General features: G+C 45.8%; 1 non-coding gene across 1 annotated transcript; it reads right to left on the bottom strand.

Moving 5' to 3' along the window:
- Positions 1-15,671: 15,671 nt before the first annotated feature.
- TRNAE-UUC (transfer RNA glutamic acid (anticodon UUC)) lies at positions 15,672-15,743 on the bottom strand. Its single transcript has one exon. It is a non-coding gene; the product is annotated as a tRNA-Glu (tRNA).
- Between the last annotated feature and the right edge of the window lie 86 nt (positions 15,744-15,829).

Raw genomic sequence — 15,829 nt, 5'->3', positions numbered from 1 at the left:
TTTTAAACTATTGAGTTTTTTAAATTAATGAAAATGGTGTATTTTTTTTCTCTAGCTTGTGAGTACTAACTATTAAGGGTTTTTATGCGTGTGTTTTTTTTTTATGGATTAAAAATAAAACTTTTAAGTTATTGTATTTTTCTACTTTTATTAATCTAAAAAATGAAACGTAATATTATATATTATATAATACATAATTCACAATGAAAATTCACAAACAATCAAAACAAAAGTTAAAAAAAATTCATAAAACAAATCAATAAAAGAGAATTTGAAACTAACAATCTAAATTAATTTTAAAAAAATGGGTAGAGGGAATTTAGAAGTTAGAGTTTGAAGATTGAGGATTTACACCAAATTAAAAAAGAAATCGAATTTCCTCGGAAAAAAAACAAAGGAAAGCTGTAGTCAGTGATTTACACCAAATAAAAAACATGGGAACAAAGGGAGGGGGAATGGAGGCTGAGAGGAATTGAACACGCAACCTCACGCCTAAGTGACAGTTGCACTACCAACTAAGCGACTTCACATTAATGATACATAATAGGCGGAAATAATATAGGCACTTGATTTTCACTGCTTTTATAAAAAAAAAAATCCCGCAATTAACTGGGTCCGCCACTGTCTAATACTAATAAGTAAGTTGTTTTTATATACAACGAAATCGTCTCACCGTGTAAAACCATCTCATATAATAACAACTGTATTAATGTTATTGTCCTTACTATATTCAATATTGTCGATTGATATTCTTACTTATAATTTTGTATATTTGAAATTCATATTTCTACATTTTCTTCATTCATAATTTAATAATAACAATTGTTTAATAAGTAACCCCGTGCAATTTTTGCACGGGATTAAAACTAGTAACTTGATAATTATAGCTTATCCGAAAATGACTCGACCCGACCCGGCCCGACCCAAATCCGATCCGATTAACCAATTTTCCAGGTTACACTAATTTTTATTCCACAAATCATTTCACAAACTATACAACGCACGCAATCCAAAGAAAGTTATACAATAATGAAAAGGGTCATGATTTTATGAATGATTCGTAAATAAAAAGGTCATTGTCACAAAGAAATGGCCGGTTATGATTTATGATCTACATTTTATCCCGACCATGAAAAATAACCAGTAGTCCACTTTTATAGTTAGGCAAAATTCTTACCCTAGCGAATATTTTACTTTTCACTTGTTTGAAAAACAGTAAATGCTTATGTGAGCGTATACTACACACGCATACTCATTATTATTTAAGGATTCAACTTGACTATAATCACGGTTGAATATCAACTATGTTTAAATGAATCTGATAACTTAATTTAGTTACGAGCATGAGATTAAGTGAACTGTGTTCAAATGAATCTGATAACTTACTTAAGTTACCAGTATGAGATTAAGTGAAAATACCGTGCAAACGGACAGCGGCACATCGAACGTGGTTAATGAGAATAATACTATTTCACTAGAAACTTCCTCCCTATTTTCATAACAAAAAATGTCTCAAAAATAAAATCTACAAAAATACCAACACGCAAATTACTACACTAATTTTTATTCCATTAATCATTTCAAAAAATTACACAGCATCCCGCAATCCTAAAAATGTTATACAATAATGAAACAAAAATTCTAAACAATTGCTGAAGTTTATCGTTCCCAAATAAAAGTATACAAGTATATTAATTAAATATTGCACGGTAAATAAACTAATGTATGTAGAATTGCGTACGCCATATATTATTCCATCTATAATATTATTTCCTTTAGCTTGTCTTACTATGAGTATATTTAATAACTTCTTATGCATGCCAATTTCCCCTTTGATCAAACCAATCATAATTCTTATGCATGCATAATATACTTCTTTTGTCCCGTTTATTTATTTATCTTTTAATTAAAAGGTAAATAAATAATTGGAACTGAAAGTAAATGACGTGCATGCATGCATGATAATGATACCCAATCATTGCATCCTCATTCTATCTAATCTCTCTTCTTAATTTAATCTTGAAGCCGCATTTGTTGATAAAAATTAGCAATGAATAATTCAGCCTTAACATCAATCAACTCATCCCCTACAAGACCATCATAATAAGCATCTCCATCATCATCATCATCATTCTCTTCATCAATAACATCATCATCATGGTTATCAAGGTCATACAAACTTTGAGCTGATGCATATTTGCTTGTCATCCCTCCTAGGGAAGATGATCTTGATAACGAGCACCTCGAGGTGGAGCCCACAGAGTGGCATGGAGATGCCCCGTATCTAGTAGGAGACATCACCACCCCCTCCTGATCCAACACGCTTTCAGGGGTGAAAAGTGATTTAGTTGCTAATGGGGGTGGTGATTGGCACATTTCATCCACAACACCGCTCTGGAGATAAAGGGGTCCAACTGACCCAATTATTTTATTGAAAGCGGTGTTGGTGGATGTAGGAAGGGTGGACTTGGACTTACTGTTATTTTTAAGTCCGCCCTTCCTTTTCCTTAGCAGGTGTAATGCCACCTTAAAAATATTTGCGGACCCCTTGCCTTTGGAGGATGGGGGTTTGTTGTGATTAACATTGTCAAATTCGCCCTTGTTCATAATTATGAATCGAAATTGAAATTAAACCGAGTACAATGAGAGATTGTTTGAGCCTTTTCTTCACCTCTTCCCTGCAAGCAGGGATAGAGGGAATACTTGTTGCTCTTGTGATAATTTGAGGAACAATCTTAGGAATGATAATGTAGGTTTGATGCTTTTATAAAGTTTAAATTTAAAGATTTGAGAAAATAACGGAGAAATTTAGCAAATAAATAATGAAGGAGAGGTTGGAAAGAGTTTGAAATTAAGAGCATAACATTGTCTAAATTTTAGAACAATCATAAGGCTTTAATCTCTATAAGAAATGTGTGGTTTGACATAATAATAGCCATGTATTTATGGCTTCATTTGGGGTGCAAAAGGAAGATCAATTTTTTTCTCATAAATAGTCCTAGGGATGACATTTTTTTTTAAAGTTATGGTCTTATTAAAGCCGGTTCACATTATGGGATGGCTTACAATTACGAGTTCAGATTATCTGTATCACTTCTATGTTCATACTTACTATATCTCATTATCTTTATCTTGTGACACATGTCTAAATAATAAGAATCACGGTAATTTATATTAAATTGATGACGTGTCACATGCGGAAGATACTAGGACATGCATAGGATACAAAATGGGACATATCAGAATTTGATTAATGTAATTAATAAGAGTATAAACTAGAGTATAAAAAAACCTTATAGTAATAACATTATTGAAAATGTCACAGATTTCGATTATTACAATAAATGAGGGATGCTATTTATGATCTAATTTTGGTACATGTATGTATATCTAAATAAAAATTGCTCAATACAAAGTATATTTTTATGGGAAATGGATCCTCTCCATTTCCTTTCTCTCCATTTCCTCTCACAATCCCCTTAAATAATAATTTCTTCTCTCACCCTCATTTTCCTTTATTTTTATGCGTAAATTTAGAACCGTTAGATGATATCAAGATACGATCCGGGCCATTAATAGGTACTTGCCTCTCCATTTCTTTTGAGGAAATGGAGAGGAAATGAGCTCATTTTTATGGTACATACAAAATTTGTTACATTGAACATGACTTCTTATCTTGCTTTTGTGTATTTAACAAAATTGTTGTAAGAGGACATGTTACCATGAATCTTGTTCTCTCATCCTAATAATATATGTTTGATCACATCAACCAACAACCGTCCACTGTTTAATGGAGTGCTATTTTCGTCTGAAACAATAATATGGATTTTTAAGGCTATTTTATCGTTAAATATGACTGCTTTTAAAATGTTACTAATAATTTGTAACTCTAGATGAACCTTTATTGATGGGGCATATTCTGCACCCGCTGACCAGTCAACATATTGAGCAAGGTCAAAGATATCCACAGCAAGTCAACGGCTTAGACGACTTTAACCGACGACTGTCGGCTGTCTCTTGGGTCCCATTGGGCAATCGGCCAGCCGAGGCACACATCCGCGAACTCATATCCAAGACCCCTCGGCGGTGAGTCAACAGGGCCCGCCGGCCTGCCATGGGTCCATCGGCCGAGGGGTAGATCAGTCTTTCCACCTGCTAACCACTTGGCCACTACGTGACAAAAGGTGAAAGTCTATAAATACTCCTCAACTCTCATTGAGGAGGAGATCCAGAATTTAACCTAAGAATCACTATTCATCTGGTAATATCTTCCTTATCTCTCTACAATACGTACTTCGCCAAGTAACCACAACTTACCTCTCTAAGTTACTGACTTGAGCGTCGGAGTGAGTTCGCTCAGTCCAAAGCCGAGCCCTCAGTTTGTTCATCGTTTCAGGAGACCGCAAGGAGGATTCAACCAAAGACGTCATTCTACAAGCACGGGTGGTAACAAATAACTGCTCTGGAAATTATACCCGGAACAATTGGCGCCGTCTGTGGGGAAGATACTAGAAGCTAGTCACATTCATTCCCAAAAAAAAAAAAAAAAAAAAAAAAAAAAAAAAAACCCACCCAAAAAGCTAAGAAGATGTCGAAACAACCAGAGAAGGTGTTGGTGGAAAACGAATTCTACCAAGACGAGACATTCCACAACTCAGAAATCGGGCAGTCTCCCACCGGCCGTATCACTGATACGACGAACGGGACGCCAAAGGAACAAGATATGCCGCTGCCCGCCAACCAGGTCACCATCATGGGACATGTGGTTGATGTGGCAAAACTGAAGCTACTCCTGGACCTCATTGGTAGCACGGCGGCTCACACTGTCACACCGACAAGAGCGGCGGAACCCGTCCAGGAGACCAGGGCCCAGAATGTAACTCCAAGAGACTTGAACGGAGCACTGGAAGAAGCTGGCCCTGTCAAGACGCCGGGGGAGCCCAGGATGCTAGTGGTAGACCTGAGTCCTTCCCGCACTCGCGGGAGGATGGCGTCGCCGCAGCACCGACGAGGCGTCCCCCAAAGAAGTCCGACTCGCCAGAGTCGGAGAAGAAGCCCGACTCACCAGAGTCGGAGAAAAAGCCCTTCCCGCCACGGGGAGAGGAGCCGGACTAGGGATGAGAGGAGCCGATCGCCGCGTGTCGTTCGACACGTGGTCAGACAGCCCCTCAGCGCCTACGTCCTAGATACCCCGGTGCCGACTAAGCTAAAGTTGCCACCCATAGCATACAAAGGAGAGGGCGACCCAACCGACCACGTTGAGGCTTAAGAGTCTCACATGTCGGTATGGGAGCAACCCGATGAGGTTTGTTGCCGAGTCTTCCCAACGACACTGCATGGGATGGCACAAAGTTGGTACAAGGGGCTACCCGACGGGTCGGTGTACTGTTACGCCGACCTAAAGGACACATTCCTAGCCCAGTATTCTTGCAACAAGAGGAGGGCCGTTGAGACCTCGGACCTCCTGACTATTAGACAGGAGGGAGGCGAGTCTCTCCGAAGTTATGTGAAGAGGTTCGACGCCAAGGTTCAGCAGATTCGTGAGCTGAATAGCGAACTGGCGGCCTTCGCGCTGATGAAAGGCCTCCCAAGAGGGGACCTAAAGAATGAGCTCATCAAGTGCGGCGGCCAGAGACTAGACTCCGTCAGGAAAATGGCCGATCAAGCCATTAAGGTGGAGGACTACCACAAAACCTGGGTAGGCCCCAGCGAGGCCGAGCACTCAGAAAGAAAAAGCCGCCGGGAGGACAGCCCGGATGAAAGACGCCGTGACAATAATAGGTCACGGTCTGACAGGTCCACCAGGAAACAGAACTCGGCGGACGCCGGGGGGAGTTCGGGAATGAACCGCCAGAAGCGGTACAATGATCACACCCCCCTGGTCGTGTCTGCCGCCGAGGTCTTCGCCCTGAGCAAGAACGAGGGTCAGAAGTGGGAGAGGCCTCCCAGGCCGAGGAGTGACGGTGACACGAGCCAGTACTGTGAGTACCACGGCCACACCGGTCACCTTACTGACAACTGACGGCATCTGAAGAATGCCATCGAGGAACTAATCCGGAAGGGGAGCCTCGGCAAGTATGTTGCCAAAGGCCAAAAGACTGATGCCGGCGGTTCAGATAAGAAATCCGTCTTCGAACGGATAGGAGTAATCCATGTTGTCATCGGGGGCAACGAGAACGGTGGGTCCGCTCATGGGCACAAACGGCACCTGAACGAGATGTATCAGGCCATCAACTTTGTGCCCAACACAAAATACTCCCGCTTCCAACATCCCCGATATAACTATTGGGAAGAAGGACTACGAGGGAGTCATCGCCCCTCACAGCGACCCACTCGTAGTCCATTTGGACATAGCCAACCATCTGGTGAAGAGGTGCCTGATTGACACAGGCGCCTACACAAACATTATGTACAGCGAATGCTTTCTCAACCTCGGTCTGAAGGTTGAAAACTTGAGCCCCTGCACCAACCCGTTGTACAACTTTTCTGGGGCCGGCCTGGTACCCCTTGGGTCGATCAGGCTGCCGGTGAGGTTCGGCGAGGGAAGTGCGGCCAAGAACGTTATGTCTGAGTTCGTGGTCATTGACGGCTCGTCCGCCTACAACGTTCTCATAGGCCGAGTCACCCTGAGCGAGGCCGGTGCGAAGAATGTCCATCCGGGCTCTGACATTGATGTATGTCTCGGACCGGGGGAGGCGCATAAGCTCGTCTCAAAGAACGAAAAAGACGAAGTGGTCAATGTTCAAGTGTCCGCCAGAGGGTGCAACATGCAATCCTTCAAAGTGGCGAAGAAGTCAGAGAAAGGGAAGAGCCCATCCTTGCGACAGGAGGGCGAGCGCATGGATACCACCGTCGGCATGGTCGAAGGAGCGGAGACCGAAGAGGTGGAGATTGACCCAGGCCGCACCGTAACTATCGGTGTTAACCTGGAGCCAAAATTCAGAGCCGCCCTCCTAGACCTGCTGAGGAAGAACAAAGACGTCTTCGCCTACTCAGCGGCCGAGATGCCAGGCGTAAGCCGGGAGGTAATTGTTCACAAGCTAAACGTACTCCCCACCGCTCGCCCTGTCAAGCAAAGGATGAGGAACTTCTCAGCCGAGAAGGATGAGACCATAAAAACCGAGGTAGATAAATTACTGGCGGCGGGCTTTATCATGCCTTGTACCTATCCTGAGTGGTTAGCCAATGTTGTAATAGTGAGGAAATCATCGGGGGCATGGAGGATGTGCGTGGATTTTACCAATCTTAATAAAGCATGCCCCAAAGATTGCTATCCCTTGCCTCGAATAGATAGTTTAATCGACGCGACGGCAGGCTACACTATGCTGAGCCTGCTGGACGCCTTCTCAAGGTATCATCAGGTGTTCATGGCCGAGGAAGACATGCCTAAATGCGCATTCATCACTGCCAACGGCACATACATGTACAAAATGATGTCGTTTGGTTTAAAGAACGCCGGTGCAACTTACACAAGACTGGTGGACAAAGTGTTCCAAAATAAAAAAGGGCGAAACATCGAGGCTTACGTCGACGATGCTATTGTAAAAAGCAAGTCCGACAGCGAGCACTTAGCCGATTTACACGAGACATTTTGTTCACTAAGGAAATACAAGATGAAACTCAACCCAATGAAATGCAACTTCGGTGTCCGGGCAGGTAAGTTCATCGGCGTACTTGTCAGCGCCAGGGGAAATGATGCCAATCCAGACAAAGTCCAGGCAATCCTAGACCTGCCGGAGCCGAGGAATCGAAAAGAGGTTATGATGCTGACCGAGAGGATGGCGGCTCTAGCCCGTTTCATCTCTCGGTCAGCCGACAAGAGCACCCCATTCTTCAAGGTGTTGAAGGGGAATAAAGACTTCGGCTGGGGGGAGGAGCACAGCACAACTTTCAAACAACTGAAAGCTCATCTTCAGACTCTCCCAACCCTGTCCAGGCCGATGCTGGGGGAAACACTATATCTGTACATAGCAGTTACCTCGGCCACGGTCAGTGTCGTAATCGTCAGAGAAGAGGACAAGCAAAGAAGACCCAATCTACTTTGTCGACCATACATTGTTGCCCGCCGAGAGAAATTACCCGCCGATTGAAAAAGCGACCTTTCTTTGTCGTCGTCGCAAGGAAATCGAAACCCTACTTCGACGCACATCCCGTGACGGTCCTAACCGACCAGCCATTGGAGAAAGCATTGGAAAAATTTGAGCAATCCGGCAGACTCATCAAATGGGCGGTAGAGCTATCCGGTTTCGGCATTCGACAAGCCGAGGCCCTCGATAAAGGGACAGACAGCGCATTTCCTGGCCGAATGCACATACCAAGAAGAGCAAAACCTCGGAGTATGGGAGGTATACACCGACGGGTCCTCCACGACGAACAACTCGGAGCCGGATACTTATCATCAGCCCAAACGGGGATGAGTTCGAGTACGCCTTGAAATTTACCTTCTCGACCTCAAACAACGAATCCGAATACGAGGCGGTGATAACCGGAGTCGAGCTGGGTAGGGCCGCAGGGGCGGAGCACATCATTTTGAAAACAAATTCACTTTTAGTGGCTAATCAAATCAGAGGAGAGTACGAGACTCGAGACGACGGAATGGTAAGATACCCGGAAAGGGTAAAAGCGACACCTCAAAGTTGAAATCTTTTCGATACAATGCATTCCCAGTGTCGAGAACAACCGAGCCGAAGCGACGCTCTCTCAAAAACTCGCCGATTCAACAATCAAGAATGTCACCAACCGTCTTTGGTGGACATCGAAATTCCAAGAGCATTACGAGGCCGTCGGCATGGTGGGTAACATAGAGACCGAGACAACGTGGATGACTCCGATAATGAAATACAAATTGACAAGTGAACTACCGGAGGACCGCAGTCTCTCGCAGAAAATAAAGAGGATCGCAGCAAGGTACTTGGTGTTTGAAGGGGAATTGTACAGGAGGTCCGTGATGAGACCACTCTTAAAGTGCGTCGGTCCAGCCGACGCGGAGCTAATACTGACAGAGATTCACGAAGGCATCTGCGACCATCACATGGGGACAAGAACACTAGCCCACAAAGCTCTCCGAGCCGGCTACTTCTGGCCCACCATACTTGCGGATTCCAGAGCCAAGACCAAAAAGTGCAACAACTGTCAAATGCATGCTCCGGTGATACATGCGCCATCCCGAGACCTGCAGCCGGTATTTAATCCCCTTCCTTTCGCACAGTGGGGGATGGATCTATTAGGGCCATTTCCAACGGCATCCGGCAGAAGAAAGTTCTTGATTGTCGCCGTTGACTACTTCACCAAATGGGTTGAAGGCAGTAGCAAGACTGCAAAGACGACGGCGGCCGTAAGAAAAAGGTAATCTGGAAAATGTCATAACTCGTTTTGGGTTACCCCAAGTCATGGTATTCGACCACGGCCGAGAGTTTTGGAGTGACACAATAATGAGTGGGCCGAAGAACTCGGTATCAAATTTGCATACTCCTCCGTCTGTCACCCACAGAGCAATGGACAAAGGAGGCGGCCAATAAAACAATCCTCAACGGTTTGAAGAAGACAGTTGAAGACCTAAAGGGAAGATGGGCCGATGAACTACCCGGCGTCCCGTGGTCCCTGCGAACCACGGAGAAAGAAGCAACGGGTGCATCCATTCCACTTAGTCTACGGTCCGGCGATCCCCCGCGATTGAAGCAACGGTGCGACATTCGAACGGCCACCTTTAACCCGGTTGAAAATGAGGAAGGCTTAAGAACCTCCCTAGACCTGGTTGAAGAAAGCCGAGATACAGCACGTCTCAACTTGGCGGTGTACCAAAACCGAATGAGAAGAGCTTACAACCGAAGAGTCCACAGAAGGGACTTGAAAGTAGGAGATCTAGTCCTAAGAAAGTCGGCCGCCACCAACAAAGGAAACATTCATGGTAAACTAACGGCCAACTGGGAGGGTCCCTACAAAGTGGTTGAAGAAATGAGGCCGGGTACATACCGGCTGACCGACATGGAGGGTGTGCCTCTGATGAGCCATTGGAACACTGACAATCTCAAGAAATACTTTGTGTAGCGGCGGAGGTGTCCAAAACAATTGTTGGCACCCCAACGCATGTTTACATCTAATGAAGAATCACCCAATTTTTCCATCAAAGTGTTTATCCCCTCCGCGGTCATATCGAGGTAGACGCCACGCCCAAGCCGGCAAATCACCCCAAGAATGCTGTCGCGCCGTAACCCCTAGTCACCTCGGCCCACCGAAGGTCTGGCGGGGGACACAACGGTCGATACGCCAAAGAACGCTTGTCGCGCCAGAACCCCTAGTCGCCTCGGTCAACCAAGGCCTGGCGGGGGACACAACGGTCGATACGCCAATATACGCTGTCGCGCCGTAACTCCTAGTCGCCTCGGTCAACCGAAGGCCTGGCAGGGGACACAACGGTCGACACGCTAACATGTTCACAACGGCGGTTGGGAAGCGCAAATCCGACGCCTCGGCTAGACCGAGAGTGAAAGATGAAGCGACCAACACGCTAACATGTTCGAGAAAAAGACGTTAAACGCAGTTGAGATACGCATTCTAGCTGCCTCGGCTAAGCCGAAGGTAAAAATGAAAAAGCGCTCAATTAATAACGCAAGAAGACAAGAAAAGACCTCGGCCAAGCCAAAGGCAAAACAAGCAAACTTTCATTAATGATAACAGATTACAAACGAGAAGAATGCAAACGACGGCCGTCCCCATAGGGATAAGCCAAAACGCAACCTACCAAAGTTTTACAAAAACAGGGAAAAGAAAAGCAAAAGGTTACAGACATGATAATTTGAAGCGCCAAAAGATGGCAGGGAGGAAAGGCTCAATAGTTAGCCCCCGAACAGCTACAGCTATCCGAGATGCCGGGTGAGTCTGGTGACGACCGCCCGTCTCCCTATGCTAGTTGCTGCCCTCCATCGGCAGCAGCAGCATCATCAGCAGCAGCATCGTCCTCGGTGGCCGGCCCAGAGGAAGGCTCGTCATGTTCACGTGCCTTTAACCTCTCAGCCTCCTCATGGGCCTCCTTCACCTTTGCATCGTAGGCCGCCTTGGCCTCGGCTATCTGAGCCGCCTTCGCCGCCTCCGCCTTTTCCGCAGCCGCTTTTTCCGCGGCTTCGGCCATCTCATCCAAGAAGCTGTTCAAATTTTGCCCACGGGGAAGGAGCCTTCAGGAATGAGCTTCTTGATTGCCTCCCAAGTCGCTTCCTCGGCCTGATCCCGGAATTGAGCGCACATGTTAGGCATGATCTCGGTTTGAAGCATCTCAATATCTTTCTCCCTTTGGGCAAGGATATCCCTTGTATCCCTATGTGCCTCCGACTGGGACAAATACAGATCTTTCCATTTGTCCCTCTTGGCAACAACGGCGTCATAACCGCCCTTATACCTGTCCCCTCCTCCAAAGAATCGGGCGGAGGTGGCATCGGCGACCTCAACTTTGGCCCTCTCGGCCGATGGGCGCTTCTCGGCTTCCTCCGCACGCTTCCGAGCAGCAAGGAGGTCAAGCTTAGCCTTCCGGCTTCTCCTTTGCGGCGGAAAGATCAAGCTTAAGCCGTTGGATCGGTGGCCCGGCTGGGCCATGGCTTTGTTCTTTCTCCATAATGTAGGAGCGGCCGATTGAGTCCACTTCGCCGACCTCTTGTATATTCTTGTACCCTCCGCCACAAGCTCGGCGGGGGAACCTTCCGAGTACGGAGTCAACGGTGACATTCCTATCACCCGCCTTCTCAGTCGCTTCTCTAATTGCCGCTCGAAGAACGGCGGCTGCCGACGACGGATCTACAAAAAATTCACACAGCGCATCCATGTCAACATTCATTGACACATCGAGAGTCTGTCGTCGGAATGCATAATGAACCAGCTAAGTCTCGAACCACGAGTTAGGTCCGTACCAGTCTGGACCCTCTTAGATGGAGGACCGGGTGAATCATTCTTTTCCCAAAGAACGGTAGAAGCGGCAGTGACTCTTTTCTCTTCTTCGGAGGAGGAGGGCCCTTCGCAACGGTCACCACCTCCTCGGAGACATCGATGACCTCCACATGCTCCTTCCGGGCCGTTGGTGTTGAAGAGGAGTTGGGATTGACGCCGTCGCCAACCTGGATGTCGCCTTTGGTTTTCTCTTGCACGCCTCCGAGAACCCGTGCTTGAGCCGCCGCGGGATCCAAAGGTGCCTTCACCGCTTATCCATAAGTTCGTTGGGAGCCGATCTACGATCACGCGCGTCGGCTGAGGGTGCCGCTCAACGACGTTCCCGTCCTTATCAAGCCCTAACCTCTTCAAGGTCCTCTCGACAGATCCTGGCCAAACCGGTCCGCAAGAAACCGGACAAGAGTTACATAAAGAAGTAAAACAAAGCTCTAAAAACAGGAGCGTAACAGGCAAAGATGGGCCTCACACCGACCCTACTCACCCTGGTTGAGGGCCGGTATGAGGCCGACGCGGCAAAGCAGCTCATCCTGAAGAATAATCTGGGTCGGGGGCACCCATCCCTTCTCAGCATCAAACAGCTGCATCGCCCGCTCCTCGTCCGCACCAAGAGGAACCCTACTGGCATCCATCTTGAGCTTACTCTGGGAGACCCATTTTTCACGCTCCCTCTTACTCTCGCACCGTAAGTTAACTTGGTGCTGGAAGGACCGGGGCAGCGGATAGTCATCCGGCACTTCGACATACACCCACCGCCCCTTCCGGTCCTTGCGAAGAAAGCTTATCAACGAGAGAGGGCCCGCTCCATCTCGCACGCCGTACCACCCCACCTTACCGGGGGTCGATGCCCGAAGATGATGAAGCCGGCGGAATAAGTTAACTGTAGGTACCTCCCCCTTGAAAAGACAGAGCTACACGAAGCCAACTATCGTCCTAATGGCCAACGGATGCAGTTGAGCCACGGCGACGTTCATAGCTTTGATGATGGCCGTGACGTATTTATTCAAAGGAAACCGGAGCCCATACTCCAGATGCCTGATATATACGCCGATATGACCCGGAGGAGGGCAACAGACCGCCTGACCCTCCCCAGGGATAACAATTTTGTACCCCTCACCGAAGTAGAAATGACCCTCGAAAAGAGTTCCACCGGAACAACTGGCGAATTTATTGGTCCAGGCACGGTCAGGACCAATCATGCACGCCTCGCCGTGATCCAGGATATGCGGCCTCTCTTCACCAGAAGGAATCCTTTCCTCATAGTCATCATCAACATCATCATCCTCCCAACCCTCCAAAGCTTTTGGATCGACTTCAGGAGACGGAGACCTAGGGCCCCATAACCTTATCGGGATGGCGTTTAGTATCTCCTCCTCATCAAGACGCGACGGGGAACCCCCCGGCGCAGGCTTACTAGGTCCGGCACCAGCAGAAGACATGTTTACAACAAAACTTACGAGTTAAAAAGAGAAAATTTATTTGTTTACCTTGAAGAAAAATGTCACGCCGGAGTAATGATTCTGAAAGCTAGAGAGAAGTTTCGTCAAAGAGGGCTAGAAAGAAGAAAATTTTTGAGAAAATGAAATTGATGTCCAATTTCGGGATTAATCGCCTATTTATAGGGGAAGGCCCATAAAGAAGGACCAATCGGGGCACAGACCCATGAAACGTCGGCCAATCGGAAACGACACGTGTCGGACATGCAACCACGGAATGTCAATCGTTGCAACAGTTGAACGTCAATCAATGCAACATGACCAAGCGTCTTCAACACGCCCCTTCAAATCTCTCTCCCTATTCGTCTTCCTCAACAAATTCCTAAATATCATTCTCCGCCGCCACATGATCAACCAAGCTTGTCGGCACGGCCGGGGCAATCAAAAGCACACGGCGCTCACAACCTCGGTCTCGGCCAAAGACCACTTTCTTTTCCACATCGATGTCCATTACACATCCATGTGGATGGGGATATGGTACGGCCTAAGCGAGCCACGCCGAGATAGAAGAAGCGGGCGAAAAAATTTTCACTTGCGCAGAATATACGCTCAACATACATCGGGCCCATACCACGGCATAGACTACGGCGGGGCAAATTGATGGGGCATATTCTCGCACCCGTGACTACCAACATATTGAGCAAGGTCAAAGATATCCACAAAGAAGTCAACGGCTTAGAACGACCCTAACCGACGCACTGTCGGCTGTCTCTTGGGTCCCGGGTGGGCAACCGCCACCGAGGCACACATCCGCGAACTCATATCCAAGACCCCTCGGCGGTAAGTCAACAGGGCCCGCCGGCCTGCCATGGGTCCCTCGGCCGAGGGGTAGATCAGCCTTTCCACCTGCTAACCACTTGGCCACTTGGCCACTACGTGACAAAAGGTGAAAGTCTATAAATACTCCTCAACTCTCATTGAGGAGGAGATCCAGAATTTAAACCTAAGAATCACTATTCATCTGGTAATATCTTCCTTATCTCTCTACAATACGTACTTCGCCAAGTAACCACAACTTACCTCTCTAAGTTACTGACTTGAGCGTCGGAGTGAGTTCGCTTGGTCCAAAGCCGAGCACTCAGTTTGTTCATCGTTTCAGGAGACCGCAAGGAGGATTCAACCAAAGACGTCATTCTACAAGCACGGGTGGTAACAAATAACTGCTCTGGAATTATACCCGGAACATTTATGATTACATTTTATGATTAAAATGATCAATAAAATTCTGCCTTATTGTTTCAGATGAAAATAACCCGTCTAAAACAAATTCTTTGCGATGATTAATATTGATCATGCATGTATTGGAACTACATGATTGATGGTTACTTGTCACCAAAATTCCGCGGAATTTTGTGCTCGGGTCCCAAGCAATCAAGCTAACGTCCTTGTGATGAACTTAACATTACCTTTAACGAGAATTACATAATTTTGTTTACGAGCTTCTAGATAAGATCATCTTATATCGACATTTGTAATTAATTGTAAATATGATTAATTGTTTGGAAGTTATTTTTCTAGTTTTTATAGAATATATGATTAGACTTGACAAATAAGTTATTTAGTTCAGCTTTAGAATGGATTCGATTAAAGTTGTTCCAATCTAGAAAGATTTGATTTCAATTCAGTTTAGGCTCATTTCAATCACTAATCTTATTTGATCTAAGGTAATTGTGTCGGTACGAGTTCAGACAAGTATAAAATGATGTGAGATTTAAGTTGAACCACTGCTGGATTTCATGTGAACAAATGTATGAGTTTCATGATAGTTTTCATTTCAAATTATATTACTGTATAAACTTTCAAATTATTGTTATAGTTGAATCAAACAAAAATTAGAAAAGGCCTACTCCGTACAAAGAAAGGGTATTGTTAGCGAGATAAATGAATCAATTCATGTAAAAAATACTCGGATGATTTTATTTCAGTTAAATTCAATGATCATATTTTACAAGCAATTAACTAAAACCAAAATGTGTTACTTGGAAGTTGGAATACGTTTTCTTAATATAATCTACAAGTTTCTTCGAGAGTAGTTTAATATATATTTTGTTGACGGAAACTCAATAATTAGCTAGGAAACATGGACAAGTTGAAGAATGATTGTATGTTCGTAAATTGTAAGCTTTTTTAGGGCAGCAAACTGATTAGTTGCAGAATTCTGGCTGATAACAAGGCAGACTTTGCGCACAAGTTACTTATTTTCACTCAAAAATACGGAGTAACTAAAATTGGAAAAAAAAAAAGTTCCGTTGCCGGGAATCGAACCCGGGTCTCCTGGGTGAAAGCCAGATATCCTAACCGCTGGACGACAACGGACTGCTGATGATTCTTTTCTGTTTAATATATATATACTTGGGTTGTTTCCCTCTGCGACAAAGGAGAATTTTTATTTCCTAAAGGTT

The sequence above is a fragment of the Silene latifolia genome, chromosome 4, assembly GCF_048544455.1.
Source record: "Silene latifolia isolate original U9 population chromosome 4, ASM4854445v1, whole genome shotgun sequence".
NCBI lineage: Eukaryota > Viridiplantae > Streptophyta > Magnoliopsida > Caryophyllales > Caryophyllaceae > Silene > Silene latifolia.
The sequence above is the reverse complement of the archived record's forward strand: the minus strand, read 5'-3'. Positions and strand labels throughout refer to the sequence as shown.